This window comes from Geotrypetes seraphini, chromosome 3 (assembly GCF_902459505.1).
Source record: "Geotrypetes seraphini chromosome 3, aGeoSer1.1, whole genome shotgun sequence".
Lineage (NCBI taxonomy): Eukaryota > Metazoa > Chordata > Amphibia > Gymnophiona > Dermophiidae > Geotrypetes > Geotrypetes seraphini.
This window is the reverse complement of record NC_047086.1, coordinates 138,284,349-138,300,451: the sequence shown is the minus strand read 5'-3', so window position 1 is coordinate 138,300,451 and position 16,103 is coordinate 138,284,349. Positions and strand designations below refer to the sequence as shown.

Here is a 16,103-nt window from a genome sequence, read left to right as displayed (position 1 = left end):
CAGGACAAGAGGTCCCAAGATGACCACTGGCAATGTCCAAGGCAGAAATCAGGCGAATCATAAGTCCAGGCAGGGCGGGGCAGGCAGAATCCTATGTCTTCTATCAGAAAAAAGATTAGCAAGGTAAGAACCTAATCTTTCATTCTGCAGTGAAGACATAGGATTCTATACAGTTGCTGACGCATCAAAGCAGTACCAGATGTCGACAGCTGAGCCTGCCTGCAGTACCGAGGACCCAAAAGCGACATCCTCCCAAGGCACCACATCCACTCTGCAGACCTCATAAAGATGTGGAGAGCAGACCAAGTGGTTGCTCTACAAATTTCATCACACGAAACAGCCTGGGACTAGTGCTGCCCGATTCACAATTTGAATCGATTCACCGATTCATTTCGGGTGAATCGGTTCGAAATAGATTCAAAAACAAAACAAAACAAAAAAAAAAAAAAATCGGCCTCCCAATTCGGCGACTGACCTCATCCCCTAAAGCAGGATCGGCAGCACTGCCTCTTGTTGGCCGGCCGCTACCGCTCCTGCTTTAGAGGGTGAGTGGGGAGTGTCAGTCGGGAAGTGCTTCTGTCCGGCTTCCCCCCTGGCCTCTCGGCATCAATTTACCTAATTTCAGCAGCCTGGATAAGATCGCTAGTGATCTTTACAAGCTGCCATCGGGTCTTCCGAGCTGCCTTCTCTCTGCCGCGGTTCCGCCCCTCCTCTGATATCAGAGGAGGGGCGGGACCGCGGCAGAGAGAAGGCAGCTCAGAATAGAGAGTTGCGCGGAAGAGCGTTCCAGTTTTCCACCACTTTCTGGGTGAAGAAGAATTTCCTTACATTTGTATGGAATCTATCCCCTTTCAACTTTAGAGAGTGTCCTCTCATTCTCCCTACCTTGGAGAGGGTGACAGTCTGTCTTTATTTACTAAGTCTATTCCCTTCAGTATTTTGAACGTCCCCTCTCAAGTCCCCTCTCAGTCTCCTCTTTTCAAGGGAGAAGAGGTCCAGTTTCTCCAATCTCTCACTGTACGGCAACTCCTCCAGCCCCTTAACCATTTTAGTCGCTCTTCTCTGGACCCTTTCAAGTAGTACTGTGTCCTTCGTGTACGGCAACCAGTGCTGGACGCAGTACTCCAGGTGAGGGTGCACCATGGCCCGGTACAGTAGCACGATAACCTTCTCTGATATGTTCGTGATCTCCTTCTTAATCATTCCTAGCATTCTCTTCGCCCTATTTGCCGCCGACTCACATTGTGCAGATGGCTTCATCAACTCGTTGATCAGAACTCCCAAGTGTCTTTCCTGGGAGGTTTCTCCAAGTACTGCCCCGGACATCCTGTATTCATGCATGAAATTTTTGTTACCGACATGCATCACTTTACACTTATCCATGTTAAACCTCATTTGCCATGTTGCGGCACATTTCTCAAGTTGATTATGTCACATTGCAGGTCTTCACAATCCCCCTGTGTCTTCACTACTCTGAATAACTTCCTATCGTCCGCAAATTTAATAACCTCAGTCGTCGTACAAATTTCCAGGTCATTTATAAATATGTTGAAGAGCACGGGTCCAAGCACCGAACCCTGCAGCACTCCACTGGTGACGCTTTTCCAGTCCGAGTATTGTCCATTTACCCTCACTTTCTGTTTCCTATCCGCCAACCAGTTTTTAATCCACATGAGTATTTCACCCTCGATTCCATGGCTCGCAATTTTTCGAAGTAGTCGTTCATGCGGGACCTTGTCGAAAATTCTTCTGAAAATCCAGATATACAATGTCGACCGAGCTTCCCTTGTCTATCTGCCTATTTACTCCCTCGAAGAAGTGCAACAAGTTAATCAAGCAAGATCTTCCCTTGCTTAAGACTTGCTGGCTGGTCCTCATCAGACTGTGTCCATCAAGATGATCAATGATGCGGTCCTTTATCAGCGCCTCTACTGTCTTTCCCGGTACTGAGGTCACTCACCAGAAGAAGGAAATGCAACCAGAGACTCATGAAATCACCAGACAAAAAAAGGTAGGATAAATGATTTTATTTTCAATTTAGTGATCAAAATGTGCCGTTTTGAGAATTTATATCTGCTGTCTATATTTTGCACTATGGCTCCCTTTTACTAAACCGTGATAGTAGTTTTTAGCGCAGGGAGCCTATGAGCGTCAGGAGCTGCGAAGGGCATTCAGCGCAGCTCCCTGCACTAAAAATCGATATCGAGGTTTAGTAAAAGGGGAGGTGGCTACAGGACAATAAGCTAGCACTTAATACACTTAAAACTGAAATCATACTTTTCCCTTGTAGAGAGGGGCTAGAATTAGGAACTGATATTATTATGAATAAAACAATCCTTAAAGCAGTTACAAAAGTGAAAATACTGGGAGTTATAAAATTGAATTACCATGAACAAATTAGCACACTAGTAAGAGCCTGTTTTTATAGGCTAAGAATAATTAGATCACTATCAGCTTTTCTCGATGAATCAGCACTAAATATTTTAATACATTCATTGGTAATATCAAAAATTGATTATTGTAATGCCCTATATAAAGGAGCCTCTTTAAAAGAAATACGTAGAATCCAGATCATTCAAAATACCGCAATAAAAATAATTATGAAAAAGAAAAAATTTGATCACATAACACCACTTTAAAGGAAAAACACTGGCTACCAGTAATCCATAGAATCACTTATAAAATAGCTCTACTTACTCATAAAATACTCATAAATAAAGCCCCGACATTTCTAGAAAGATATTTAATACCATACTTCCCATTAAAATCTTTAAGATCAGAAGACAAAGCCCTATTAACAGTCCCTTCTTTAAAAGTTATATATTCTAGGAGAGTCATGATTTTTTCTGTTTTGGCCCCCCACGTCTGGAACTTACTTCCACTTAATCTAAGGGAAGAAAAACTATTGAATAAATTTAAAAGTCTTCTAAAGAGCTGGCTTTTTAAAGACGCTTTTTACTAGATCAGTCTTACTATATTTTAGGATAGGATAAGGAGGTTCACTATATTTTAGGATAGGACAAGAAGGTTCATTGTAATATGAGGGTATTTGTCTCCCATCCTGTGTGTTCTAAACCTATACCCGATTTTATTTTTGGTTTTAATTTTTAATATTGTAATTTAAGATCCCCTCTTCCCTAATGTTTTAATGTTAATTAGCAATATATGTGATATTTGTGGATTTTATTATTTTATATTTTTATCTGATGTAAATCGCATTGAAATAAGATTTTGCGATCTAATCAAAGAATTTATTAAACTTGAAACTTGAAACTATTTGTCCATTTTTGTAAAGTTGTTACTGAGGTGACATTGCATATTTTAAAGTCATCTGCCTTGACCTCTGAAAAAACCCCTGAATACAAATAATAATTAACATTTTCTCTGCGTACGGTGTGCTTTTAAAAATTTTATTGTTGGTAGATCATTTTGACTTGGCCATTTTAAAAGTAGCTCGCAAGCCCCACCTGAAAACCATGGTGACAGCACATTTGGCGCTACATTGCTAAAATGGTCACAGAATGAACCCACCCTTGCAAGTGATATGATGGAAATCAGGGCTCCAATATAGAATGGGGAAGTCCACACTGTGAAGGATTTGGGGCATACTTGTGACAGGTTGAGAAGATGGACAGAAGACTTGGGCAAGGGGATAGTTAGGGGTTAGAGTGCATTTGGAAATTTTATTTGCATATCTACCAAAATACTGAGCAGACTGAATGGGCCATTTTGGTCTTATTTATCATCATTTCCTATGTTATTACCTCTGCATATGCTTAGAACTATCATTAAATATGCCTCAACAGCACAAAACATTATCTGCTCTCACAAAGCTTCACTCCTACCCCACATGTCCTACATCATTCTACATCTTTTGACAATGTATAGCCTAGTCTGCTAATGCAAAACATTAACCTTCTTGGTTTATTTCCTAAATCAACAGAATTCAGTGAGATGTACATTACTGACTTCTCAAAATAAAGGTAAAGGACAAGAAGGAATTATGTTATGGAGCATTGTATTTACCTGTTGCATATAGATATCCCTGAAAATCAGATCCTGTACTGCAGTGGGGCTCTCCTGCAAAAGAAAATCATAGATTAATACTGACTGCATTCTTCCTCTGTTATAACTTTAGGGACGTAGGGGTGGAGGCAGATATATTTTCAATACCTATTTGTACCTGCATTTAATATATGTAAACTGCTTTAGTTGTACTAGAGAAAGATAGTACAGTCAAACCTCAGTTTACGAGTACCGCGGTTTACGAGTGTTTTGCAAGACGAGCAAAACATTTGTAAAATTTGTGACTCGTAAACCGAGCTTGACTCGCTATACGAGCATGTCCCAAAGTAAAACATCCCGTATCCCCCTCTCCATACCTTGCAATGCACGCTTTCTGATGCTCTTTCACTCAGTTTTGCCTTTTAGGGTGTCCAACCTGGCCCGCTCGAGGGCAATGCGTTTGTTCCTTCTGCCGCCCCTGGATGATTGCCTTCTTGCCGGCTCCCTCCTCCTTGCTGTGTTTGCTCTGGGCCATGGTGGCAGCTCCTGCATGCCTCCTGCGGCTGGCCCTGAGACGTTCCCTCTGACGTTGCGACGTCAGAAGGAGGGCTTCCGGGTCGGCTGTGGGGGGCACGTGGGAACTGCTGCCCGCCGCTTTGAACGAGCACTGTGGCAAAAAGGAGAAAGCCGGCATGAAGGTAGGCACTGCAGCACAGGGAGGGCTTCCAGGTCGGCCGTGGGGGGAACATGGGAACTGTTGCCCGCAGCTTGGAACGAGCACTGTGGCATGAAGGAGGAGAAAGCCGGCACGAATGTAAGCACTGAACGAAAAAGAAGTTAAAGATGCAAGGCCCCAGTGAGGTTGGTTGGCCTTGGAAAGAGCCCCAGTGCCCCAGTTCTGTTATGTTTATGTCGGTCGCTGGCAGCAGTAGCAACAAATTGTCCGAGTCTCCATTATATCCTATGGGGAACTCTGCTTTGATAAACGAGTGTTTTGGTTTACGAGCATGCTCCTGGAACGGATCATGCTCATAAACCAAGGTACTACTGTATATCATATCCACTACTACTACTACACATTATATGTAGGTATTTTCTCTGTCCCTAATGGGCTCACAAAACACAGTTACTTACTTGTAACAGGTGTAATCTGAAGACAGCAGGCAGATATTCTCACATGTGTGCAACGCCATCTATGGAGCCCAGCACGGACAGTGTTAAAGTGTACTGTCATTTTAAAAGTTTTGTTAAGTCTTGAGACCACTTGTACCATACATGTGCCAGAGCCTTCCTATCCGATGTCAGCTTGCAGAACCATCAGTTTAGTAAAAAAAAAAAAATAATAATAATAATAATAAAAAAAAGCTGAGAAGCCAACTAGGGGAGGAAGGAGGGTTGTCCTTGGATAACACCTGTTACAGGTAACTGTGCTTTATCCTAGAACAAGCAGCATATTCTCACATGTGGGACTCCCTAGCTGAAATTATAAGGGTTGGAGGGTAAGCTGGCTTTCAGGTAGAGAACAAATTTTGAAGAACAGCTTGGCCAAACCGACTATCCCTTCTGGAATGAGTTTCCAAACAGTAGTGGGTTGTGAATGTATGAACTGAGGACCAAGTGGTTGCTTTACAGATGTCGTTAATGGGAGTGGAGCACAGGAGAGCTACTTGCTATTGCTCTGACTTTATGTGCAGTGACCTGACCTTCAAGCGACAACTCAGCCTGAGCATAGCAAAAGGAAATACAGTCCACCAGCTATGTGGAGATGTCTTCTTGATGACAGGAGCTCCAAGTCTGTTTAGATTGAGAGAAACAGCTGAATGGCAGTCTTGTAAGGTTTTGTGTAAGCCAGATAAGCCAGAGCTTGTTTACAGTCCAAATTGTGGAGTGCAGCTCCACCAGGATGAGAACAAGGACTTTGAAAAAAAGAAAGAGAGAACTATGGACTGATTCAGATGAAATTCTGAGATGACCTTTGGGAGGAACCTGGGATGAGTGCAAAGAACTACTCTTATCGTAGTAGAATGTTGGGTAAGGTGGGTACAAAATGAGTGCTTGAAGCTCACTGACTCGGCATGCAGATTAAGAAGATCACTTTCCAAGCGAGATGCTTGAGCGATGATATTGCAAGTAGTTCAAAAGGGAGGTTTCATTAGGGTTGAACGTATAATGTTAAGATACCAAGCAAATGGAGGTTTTGATTGGTGGCTTAGTATGTAAAAGGCCTTTCATGAATCTAGAAACTAGAGGGTGTACTGACAAGAGCTTTTTATCCAGAAGTGTATGAAAAGCCTTAATAGCACTGAAGTGAAGAAGTTTTGAGACCAGATTCCAAGAGGTGCAATAGCTAATTGAGAACCAATGGGAGAGAACAAGATATTGGATCTAAAGAGTTGAGGTGACACCATAATGTGAAGTGGGTTCACTTAAAGTGAAAGCAGCGCTGTATAGAGGTTTTTCTAGAAGCTTCAATTATGGCTGATACCAGAGAAGAGAGTGCAAAACATTTAGTCACTGGAAGAGAGATACCACACTGTGAGAGTTAATGAGTGTAGATTAGGCTGGCCAAGAGATTCTGTGTCGGCAACGTTGGAAAGATATGCAGTGTGATGGGATCTTATACACTGAATTGTAGGAGAAGAGGAAACCATAGTTGTCGTGGCCACTGGGGCGCTATGAGAACCATGGTGGCATGCTCTTGGTTAAGTTTGAGTAGAGTTTTCCCCGATTAGAGGTAGCAGAGGGAACACATACAGAAACTTGTTTGTCCAGTCAAGGAGGAATACATTGGACTCCAGGCGACTGGGAGTGTAAATCCTGGAACAGAAGGCTGGGAGATTGTGTTTGGGGGGGGAAGCAAAAATATCCACTTCTGGGTGGGAGGGGATGTGCACAGATGGATCAAGCACTGGTTGTCGGGTAGACTGCAGAGGGTTGGAGTAAAGGGTCAATACTCTGACTGGCGGGGAGTCACGAGCGGTGTGCCACAGGGATCGGTGCTGGGGCCGTTACTCTTTAACATATTCATCAATGACCTGGAAAAGGAGGCAAAGTGTGAGGTTATAAAATTCGCAGACGATACCAAACTGTGCGGCAGAGTTAGGACCAGGGAGGAGTGTGAGGACCTACAAAGAGACCTGGACAAGCTGGAAGACTGGGCAAACAAATGGCAAATGCGCTTCAACGTGGACAAATGCAAGGTCATGCATATAGGGAAAAAGAACCCGTTGTTCAGCTACAAATTGGGGGGGGTATTGATGGGAGACAGCAGACTCGAGAGAGACTTGGGTGTGCTGGTGGATGCATCACTGAAGCCATCTGCACAGTGCGCAGCAGCTTCGAAAAAAGCCAACAGGATGCTGGGCATCATAAAAAAGGGCATAACAACCAGAACACGGGAAGTCATCATGCCATTGTATCGAGCGATGGTGCGTCCGCATCTGGAATACTGCGTTCAGTACTGGTCGCCGCACCTCAAGAAGGACATGGCGGTACTCGAGAGAGTCCAAAGGAGAGCAACGAAAATGGTAAAAGGGCTGGAACACTGCTCATACGCCGAGAGGCTGGATAGGCTGGGACTCTTCTCTCTGGAAAAGAGGAGGCTCAGGGGAGATATGATAGAGACCTTCAAGATCATGAGGGGCATAGAGAGGGTGGATAGGGACAGATTCTTCAGACTGAAGGGGACAGCAAATACAAGGGGTCATTCTGAGAAACTGAAGGGAGATAGGTTCAGAACAAATGCAAGGAAGTTCTTTTTCACCCAGAGGGTCGTGGACACTTGGAATGCGCTACCGGAGGAAGTGATCAGGCAGGGTACGGTCCAAGGATTCAAACAGGGATTGGACGGATTCCTGAGGGATAAAGGGATCATGGGATACTGAGGGAGGAGCTGGGATGTAACAAAAGTATAGAAAGTTTGTCAGGTAATGAGTATAAACCAACCAGGTCGTGCATGTGCAGGACCGGAGGGCTGGGACTTCGATGGGAAGGCAGGACCAAATTGGGAGGCCAAGGTGGCAGGGGAGCCCCTTCAGATGATTCAGACAGGTCGTGATCTGTTTGGGCCGCCGCGGGAGCGGACTGCTGGGCAGGATGGACCTATGGTCTGACCCGGCAGAGGCACTGCTTATGTTCTTATGTTCTTATGGAGTCCCTGAATGCACAAACATTTGTCACAACACAGCTGAGTTGAGTGACCATTTGTGAGACTGTAGGAGCCTGCTTAACCTGTTTGCTAGGACATTTAGTTGCCCTACAAGATAAAACAGCTTTGAGGAATATGTTGCACAGGATTGCCCAGGACCAAATCTTCATCACTTCCTGACTGCGGAGGCGAGATAATGTGTCCCCTTTTCTGTTTACATAGTACATGGCTACTTGGTTATCCATCCAAATAAGTATTACTTGATTGAAGTGGGGATCCTAGAAGGTGACGAGGGAGTTTCAAATTGCCTGAAGTTCGAGAAGATCAATATGGAGAGATTTTTCTTGATGAGTCCATCAGTCTTGAGTATGGAGACCACTGTGATGGATGGGCTCCCCAACCTAGTCTGGAAGCATCTGTGGTCAATATTTTTTGATAGTTCAGAGTGTGGAAGAGAAGACCTCTGGAGAGACTGGTTGGCGATACCCACCACTGAAGGGAGGGCGAAGCGGTGAGGTTACCTGTATTCAGTGGGATAATGGATCGGTGGCTTGTGACCATTGTGTCAAGAGGGACCACTGAGGTACCCTGCGATGCAGACGAGCAGACAGAATAACATGGATTGTGGATGCCATGTGGCATAGAAGATGTATCATCTAACGCACTGTGAGGCATTGAAGAGACATGTTAACGGATGTGAATCAGATTTTCATCTCTTTGTTGTGGCAGAAATGCTCAAGATTGTGTCTAGAAGAGTTCCTATGAACTCTAAAGTCTGGGTCATTTGTAAATGAGATTTCTGATAACTGACTGCAAATGCGTTTCCAGAGGGTGTAATAGATCAGAGTATGGTATTGGGGTTCAAAAAGGGATTAGATGATTTCCTGAAGGAAAAGGGAATAGAAGGGTATAGATAGAGGATTACTATACAGGTTCTGGACCTGATGGGCCGTCGCATGAGTGGACTGCTGGGCATGATGGACCTCTGGTCTGACCCAGCAGAGTCACTGCTTATGTTCAAATCTTAAAAGTTCTAATAGCTGCATTGTCGCAGTTATGGTCTTGTGAACCTGAAGAGATGTTGATCAACCAGTTGTCCAAATAGGGGATGACATGGAAGTCACATGAGTGGAGGCATGCAGCTACCACCATTAAGTATTTTGTAAATACTCTGGCTGCCCATGCTAATCCAAATGGAAGCACTTTGTATTGGAAATGGTGCATTCCCACTTGAAAGTGCAGGTATTTTCTGTGTGCTGAGATGAAAATATCTGTAGAAGCTTCTTTCAGATCTAGATTGAGAGCAAAGTCAGTCGTTTTGTCCGTAACAGTAGCAACAGGGTTCCCAAAGAGTGCATGCAAAGCTTTTCCTTCACTAAGAATTTGTTGAGAGCATGGAGGTCTAAGACTGGACAGAGTTCGCTATTCATTTTCAGTTTGAGGAAACACTGAGTAGAACCCTCGGCCCATCTCTAGAAGTACTTTTTCAATGGCATTGAGCTGGAGAATAGTTGAGAGCTCTTGGTGAAGGAGCACTTTCTGATGGTCTGCAAGTTTTGTGTGTAATCAAAGGGCATAACCATATCTAATTACTTTGAGGACCCAATGATCTGTAATTATAAGGGTTCATCGATGGTAGAAATAAGTAAGATGTCCCCCTATAGGAAGAGCCTGTGATGGAGGTTGTGGCATACTGGTTAGACTCTAGAAAAGCCTGTATCTTGGCATTGTGTACAGACCACCAAGACAAAAGGACGATGCAGACAAAGAACTAATTGAAGACATTGAGACCATCACACTGCGAGGAGACACAGTGCTGTTGGGAGACTTCAAAATGCCCGATGTGGACTGGAACAAACTTTCCGCTACAACCAGTGACAGCAAGAGGCTACTAACCTCCATACGAGGAGCACGCCTCAAACAGATGGTATTAGAACCCACCAGGGATCAGGCGATCCTGGACCTGCTACTCACCAACGGGGACAGTGTCACAGAGGTATCGGTGGGAGAAGCTTTGGCCTCCAGTGACCACAACACGGTGTGGTTCCACCTGAAGAAAGGAATCACTAGGTCAAATACATTGACTAAGGTCCTAAACTTTAAAGGAGCAAACTTTCAGGGCATGGGAGACTATGTCTACAAAGAGCTGCAAAACCAAAGCGCGACGGATAGTGTGGAGGTACTATGGTTGGCTCTGAAATCAACCCTGCAAGAAGCAACCTATATATATACATAAAAACCGCAACCTATATATATACATAAAAACCGTGAGAAAATGGCACAGAAAAAATAGACCACAGTGGTTCTCTGCAGAGATCTCAGAACTAGTAAAGCAAAAGAAAAAAAGCATTCGTAACATACAAACAATCACAACGAGGAAGAGACACAGAAGATGGAAATCTGCGCTTACACCGAGGATAGACTTAAGACCCCCGAGGAACCTCCTACTAAAGCAGATTGGGATAATAGTCGGAGATTCCATATTAAGAAATGTGGATAGCCACATTGCGGGAGGAAGAGAGGATAGGCTGGTCACCTGTCTGCCTGGAGCAAGAGTGAAGGATGTGGCTAGCAGGATCACCAGGATCATAGACGGAGCAGGAGGAAAGGATACTGCAGTGCTCATCCACGTGGGTACCAACGATGTTTGCGGGAGGAAGTACAACAGGGAAGAATTGAAGGATCAGTTCCGCTCACTTGGAAGGCAGCTGAAGGTCAGGGAGGTGAAGGTGGCTTTCTCAGAAATCCTTCCGGTACCAAGAGCGGACGCAAAGAGACAGGACGAACTGAAAGCTGTGAACGCCTGGATGAGGCATTGGTGCGAGGATGAAGGCTTCGAATTCGTGCGAAACTGGATGACATTCTAGGGTAAAAGCAGGTTATATAGAAAGGACGGACTACACCTCGCCAAAGAGGGAGCGAGAGTCCTGGCGGAGAACATTAAGAAGGCCACTGAGAAGGCTTTAAACTAAAAACCAGGGGAGAGCCGACAGTCGACAACCGGTCGATGGCCCGGACACCAGGATACCATGAGGAGGTAAATTCAGGCACAGATCCGGGGCAAGATCATGATGGCACCACGAGAGGCGATGAGAAAGATCAAATGGATACAAAAAAGGATGTGAGGACCACTAAATCCAGGAAATTGGCACGAACAGAATTTAAATGTATGTACACGAATGACAGAAGTTTAGGAAACAAAATGGGCGAGCTGGAAGAATTAGCAAATAGGAATCAACTGGATATCATAGGAATAACAAAAACATGGTGGAATGAGGAAAATGAATGGGACACAGCATTGCAAGAATATAAACTATACAGAAGAGATAGGATTGGGCAAAAAGGGGGAGGCATTGCTCTGTATGTCCAGGAAGAAATAGAGTCTGTTAGAAAAGGTGACACAGGGGGGGGCGTGGCCTGACTACCGCGGAGCTAACACGTATGGCATAGCTGCTCCTCCTCACCCGCACTCAAACAAAGATTAAACAGTGCTTTTCTTCGCGAAATTTCGCAAAATTTTGTGATTTTCGCCGCGATCTTGTTGCCAGGATCCCCTATGTCGCCTCCGAAACCGGCAAAAAACGACACCGCTTCACCCGCGCCCCTCGGAGGGAAAAGGCTGAAACCCGATCCCAGCACGCCGGAGAAAATGGCGCCAAAACCCGACGAGGCCTCACTAGACCTGCTCCTGAAAGAAGTAAGATCGATTAGGGGCATAATACAGGAGCAGGTTGAAGAAACTAAGCTGCTAAGGAGTGAAATAGAGGCACTCAACTCACAATTTGTGGATGCCCGTCACAGATTGGATGCACTGGAAGAAAAATCGACTGCCATTTCATCCCTGCAAGAAACAGTAGCTAACCATGATAAACTGATTACTACCTTGCAGAGAGACTATGAAGATCTCTCTAATCGCAGTAGAAGATCTAATATCAGAATTATTGGGCTACCTGAATCTTCGGAGGGCTCTGATATGGCTTCCTTTCTCTCTACCTTCCTGCCTGCTGCCCTGGGGCTTGCCTTTTCACCTCCTCTAGAAATAGAGCGTGCTCACCGCGTGCCATCTCACCTCTCTCCACATGCCACTTCTCCCAGACCCATAGTGGCTAAGTTGCTCAGATTTCAGCATGCGCTGCAAATTCTCACAGCAGCAAAATCTAAATCTCAGCTCTTGCATCAAGGTAGGAAGTTTTTCATTGTGCCTGATCTTGCAAAAACCACAGCTTTGAAGAGAAAAGCGTTTCTTTCCCACCGGCAGGAGCTTAAAGACATTGGAGCTAAATATGGTCTGATGTACCCTGCTAGGATGAAGGTGACTTACAATAACCGCACTACCTCCTATACTGATCCTGAGGACCTGGCAACATTTCTGGAATCCTTGAAAATGAACTAACATGTTGGGCTGCGGATTTATTTGTTTACTTCTGTCTCTGATGTTATAAATCGCATATGTTTAATTGTGCAATTCACTGTTAATTATTGTTCATGTGGATAAGCACACTACTCTCAGGTTTTTCAAAATTGAGTGGGTGTGGAGCTTTGCAAGTTGTTCCGTATGTGTTTTCTCCCCGTGCTCACAGGAGCACCCTTAAAATGTTTCATCTCATGCATGATAGTATGGTCTTTTTCTTTTCTGACCTTGCTTCATGCTTTCATTGCTAGTTCACTTGTTCTTACTCTCTCTCTTATTCTCTCTTTACTTACTCTCTCTGGCAGGAGTGTCTACCTGATATTATGGTTATATTATTTATCCTTTCCCCAAAAAGGTGATATTTACTATGTCTTGATACTGCTTGTAACAAAATATGGCTGATTTACATGTTTTTTCTTTTAATGTGAACGGTTTGAATCACCCCATTAAGAGGAAAAAGATAGCTAATTATGTATTCAATAAACATCCTGATGTGATTTATTTACAGGAGACCCACCTCCCGCCTGCTGCCGCCTCAAAATTTAAATTGAAGGGATATTCCACTCATTTGTACTCCTCCGCAACTCAGAGGAAGAAAAATGGGACATCAATACTTCTCAGCGACAAATTATCTCCAGTTATTCACTCTGTTAAAACAGACTCTGATGGTAGATGGTGTCTGGTACACGCTGCGTTGCACTCAGTAGATTTTGTACTCCTTAATATTTACGCTCCTGTTTTAGACCACCCAGACTTTTTTAAAGATCTTCAGCTGGCGTTAGTTGAATATGGGTCTTGCTCTCTGATATTAGGAGGTGACTTCAACCAAATTCAAGATATCTATATAGATCGGTCATCCTCCTGTAAACCTTCAAAGTCCAGATCTTTTTCAGCTTTACATGCTTTAATGGAAGCCTTCTCCCTAGTAGATCCGTGGCGCTTATTACACCCGAAAGGTAGAGAATACTCTCATTTTTCACCACCACATAACACTTATTCAAGAATCGATTTCTTTCTTCTCTCCCCATCGCTTATTCAAGAAGTAGCAAACACTATCATACATCCAATATCTCTTACAGACCATGCAGCCATTTCCTTACACTTAACCGTCTCCGCCCCACGCAAAGAATCTCCCTCTTGGCGACTTAATAATGCCTTGCTTTTAGATGATGCAATAGTGGACAAAATCAAATCCTTCACCACGGAATTTTTTGAAATTAACACTAAGGATTCAGAAACCTGCCCCGCTATTGTTTGGGAAGCTTATAAAGTTTCTCTCAGAGGCGAACTGATTAAACTCGCCTCCTGGAAAAAGAAACAATCCATACAAAAAGAAAAAGAATTAGAAACTTCTATTAAAACCTTAGAATTACAACATATGTCAACTCATTTGCATGACCCCTCCATATTCCAACGCATTCAAAATCTTAAATATGAATATAATACTATGGTCTCCCATACAGCCCGGCGTGACATTTTTATCTCCTCTTCTGGTCATTATATGGGAGACAACCTTATGGGTCGCCCTTTAGCTAGATATCTTAAAATTAAATCAAAACGTTTGCACATCTCAGTTATTCAAGACTCATCAGGACGATTAGCTATAACCAGATCTCTGATTTCCTCCCAATTTGAAAAATTTTATTCTGCTTTATACCAATCTGAACTTTCTACTCCTGAATCAGACATGGATTCTTTTCTTACCTCCTTAACCCACCCAACTATATCAGAAACCATTAAAGCAAAACTAGACGCTCCCATCACCACGTCTGAAATTGAAACTGCTATATCCTCTTTACCCACTGGGAAAGCCCCAGGTCCAGATGGCTTCACTAATGAGTTTTTCAAGAATTTCCGAACTCTCTTGGCACCTCAACTCCTCACGTATTATGATTTTCTTCACTCCACTCCGGATAAACAATTCAATTTTGCTGAGGCCACTATTGTAGTTATTCCTAAACCAGACCGAGATGCCACCTTGGTTAAAAATTTTCGTCCTATCTCTCTCCTTAATCTGGACTATAAAATTATGGCAAAACTACTAACATTGAGACTCACCACAGTGATCCCATCCCTTATACATAAAGATCAAACAGGTTTCATCAAACAAAGATACATTGGAGATAATTTACGCTTATTTCACCACATCAATGCCCACGCCAAAACACTGTCAGATCCTGTGATTGGTCTGGCCATAGATGCTGAAAAAGCCTTCGACCGTGTGGAATGGCCATTCCTATTCCGAGTACTGAAATGGTACAATTTTGGTCCCTTCTTCACAGATTGGATAGAAACACTGTATAGACAACCCACAGCCCGTATTTTGATTAATAATTCTCTTTCCAACAAATTCCCCCTTCATAGAGGCACCCGTCAGGGCTGTCCCCTATCACCATTATTATTCGACTTAGCGTTGGAACCTCTCCTATCAGCTATCCGACAATGTCCCCTAATTAAAGGTATCCCCACGTCCAATCGAGACATTAAATTAGCAGCCTATGCCGATGATGTTCTTCTATTTCTTAGAGATCCTCTTGTTTCTTTGCCCCATCTTATTAACACTATCTCTCAATACTCTCAAATATCTGGATATTCAGTTAATTGGGAGAAATCAGAGATCTTTCCTCTTAATGACCATATTTCCTCCTCGGATCTAGCTCAATTTCCTTTTTCATGGTCACAGAAGGCTGTGAAATATTTGGGGGTCCTAATTCATAAAGATCCAACACATGCCCAAGACCTTAACATTTCCAAAATCAAATCATTAGTTTCAAACACTACAACTCGTTGGTCACCACTTTATTTGTCATGGTGGGGTAGAATAGCTTCCATTAAAATGACTCTAGCCCCACAAATTAATTATACCCTCTCCATGCTTCCTCTCTTATGCCAGAAAACATTCTTTCGCTGGCTTAATATGAAACTCTCTGAATTTATCTGGAACAAGAAAAAACCCCGTATCGCTCTCGCCAAACTGAAGGCTTCTAAAATTAATGGTGGATTAAATCTACCAGATTTTTATCACTACTATATCGCATCTCTAGCTAAATATGGAGCTCATTGGATAGTTGATTCTAATCCTCAGGATCAACCAACATGGTTCGAAATGGAACGCTTTTTATGTGCACCATTGCACACCTCCTGCTTCCTCACGGTGTCAGTACCTAAACACTTGAGAAAGTATTCTTTGCTGAGTGCAACGCAGCACGCTTTTCATCTTCTAGATGCAACGGCTGAGATTTCTATTAGTGAAAGCCCATTCATGTCCCTTTGGAATAACTCTAAAATTCAAAATAAAGGCAGATCCCTCTCATGGAAGAGGTGGCAGCGGGCGGGGGTCGAGTTTGCTCATCAATTGGGCTCCTCTACTTCATTTATTCCTTTTGACATTTTTTGTTCTGCATATTCACTTCCACCCTCTATATATCCCCAATGGCTTATACTTACTGGAATACTGTCTAAAATACATATGCGTCATGACTTTATGACCTCTATTCACACTGTTCGTCACTGGTCTACTCTGGCCTTAATAAAGGGTAG

The 16,103-nt window shown here is 43.5% G+C and overlaps 1 protein-coding gene across 10 annotated transcripts in view; it reads right to left on the bottom strand.

Annotated features, from left to right (window-relative positions):
• MAPRE3 (microtubule associated protein RP/EB family member 3) overlaps positions 1–16,103 on the bottom strand; it is a 203,890-nt gene that overhangs the window by 141,475 nt on the left and 46,312 nt on the right. For all 10 annotated transcript variants that reach the window (XM_033939398.1, XM_033939394.1, XM_033939390.1 and 7 more), the window contains exon 2: positions 4,027–4,080. The gene's annotated coding sequence lies outside the window, so the exon portion shown is untranslated. The remainder of the gene's footprint in view (positions 1–4,026; positions 4,081–16,103) is intronic.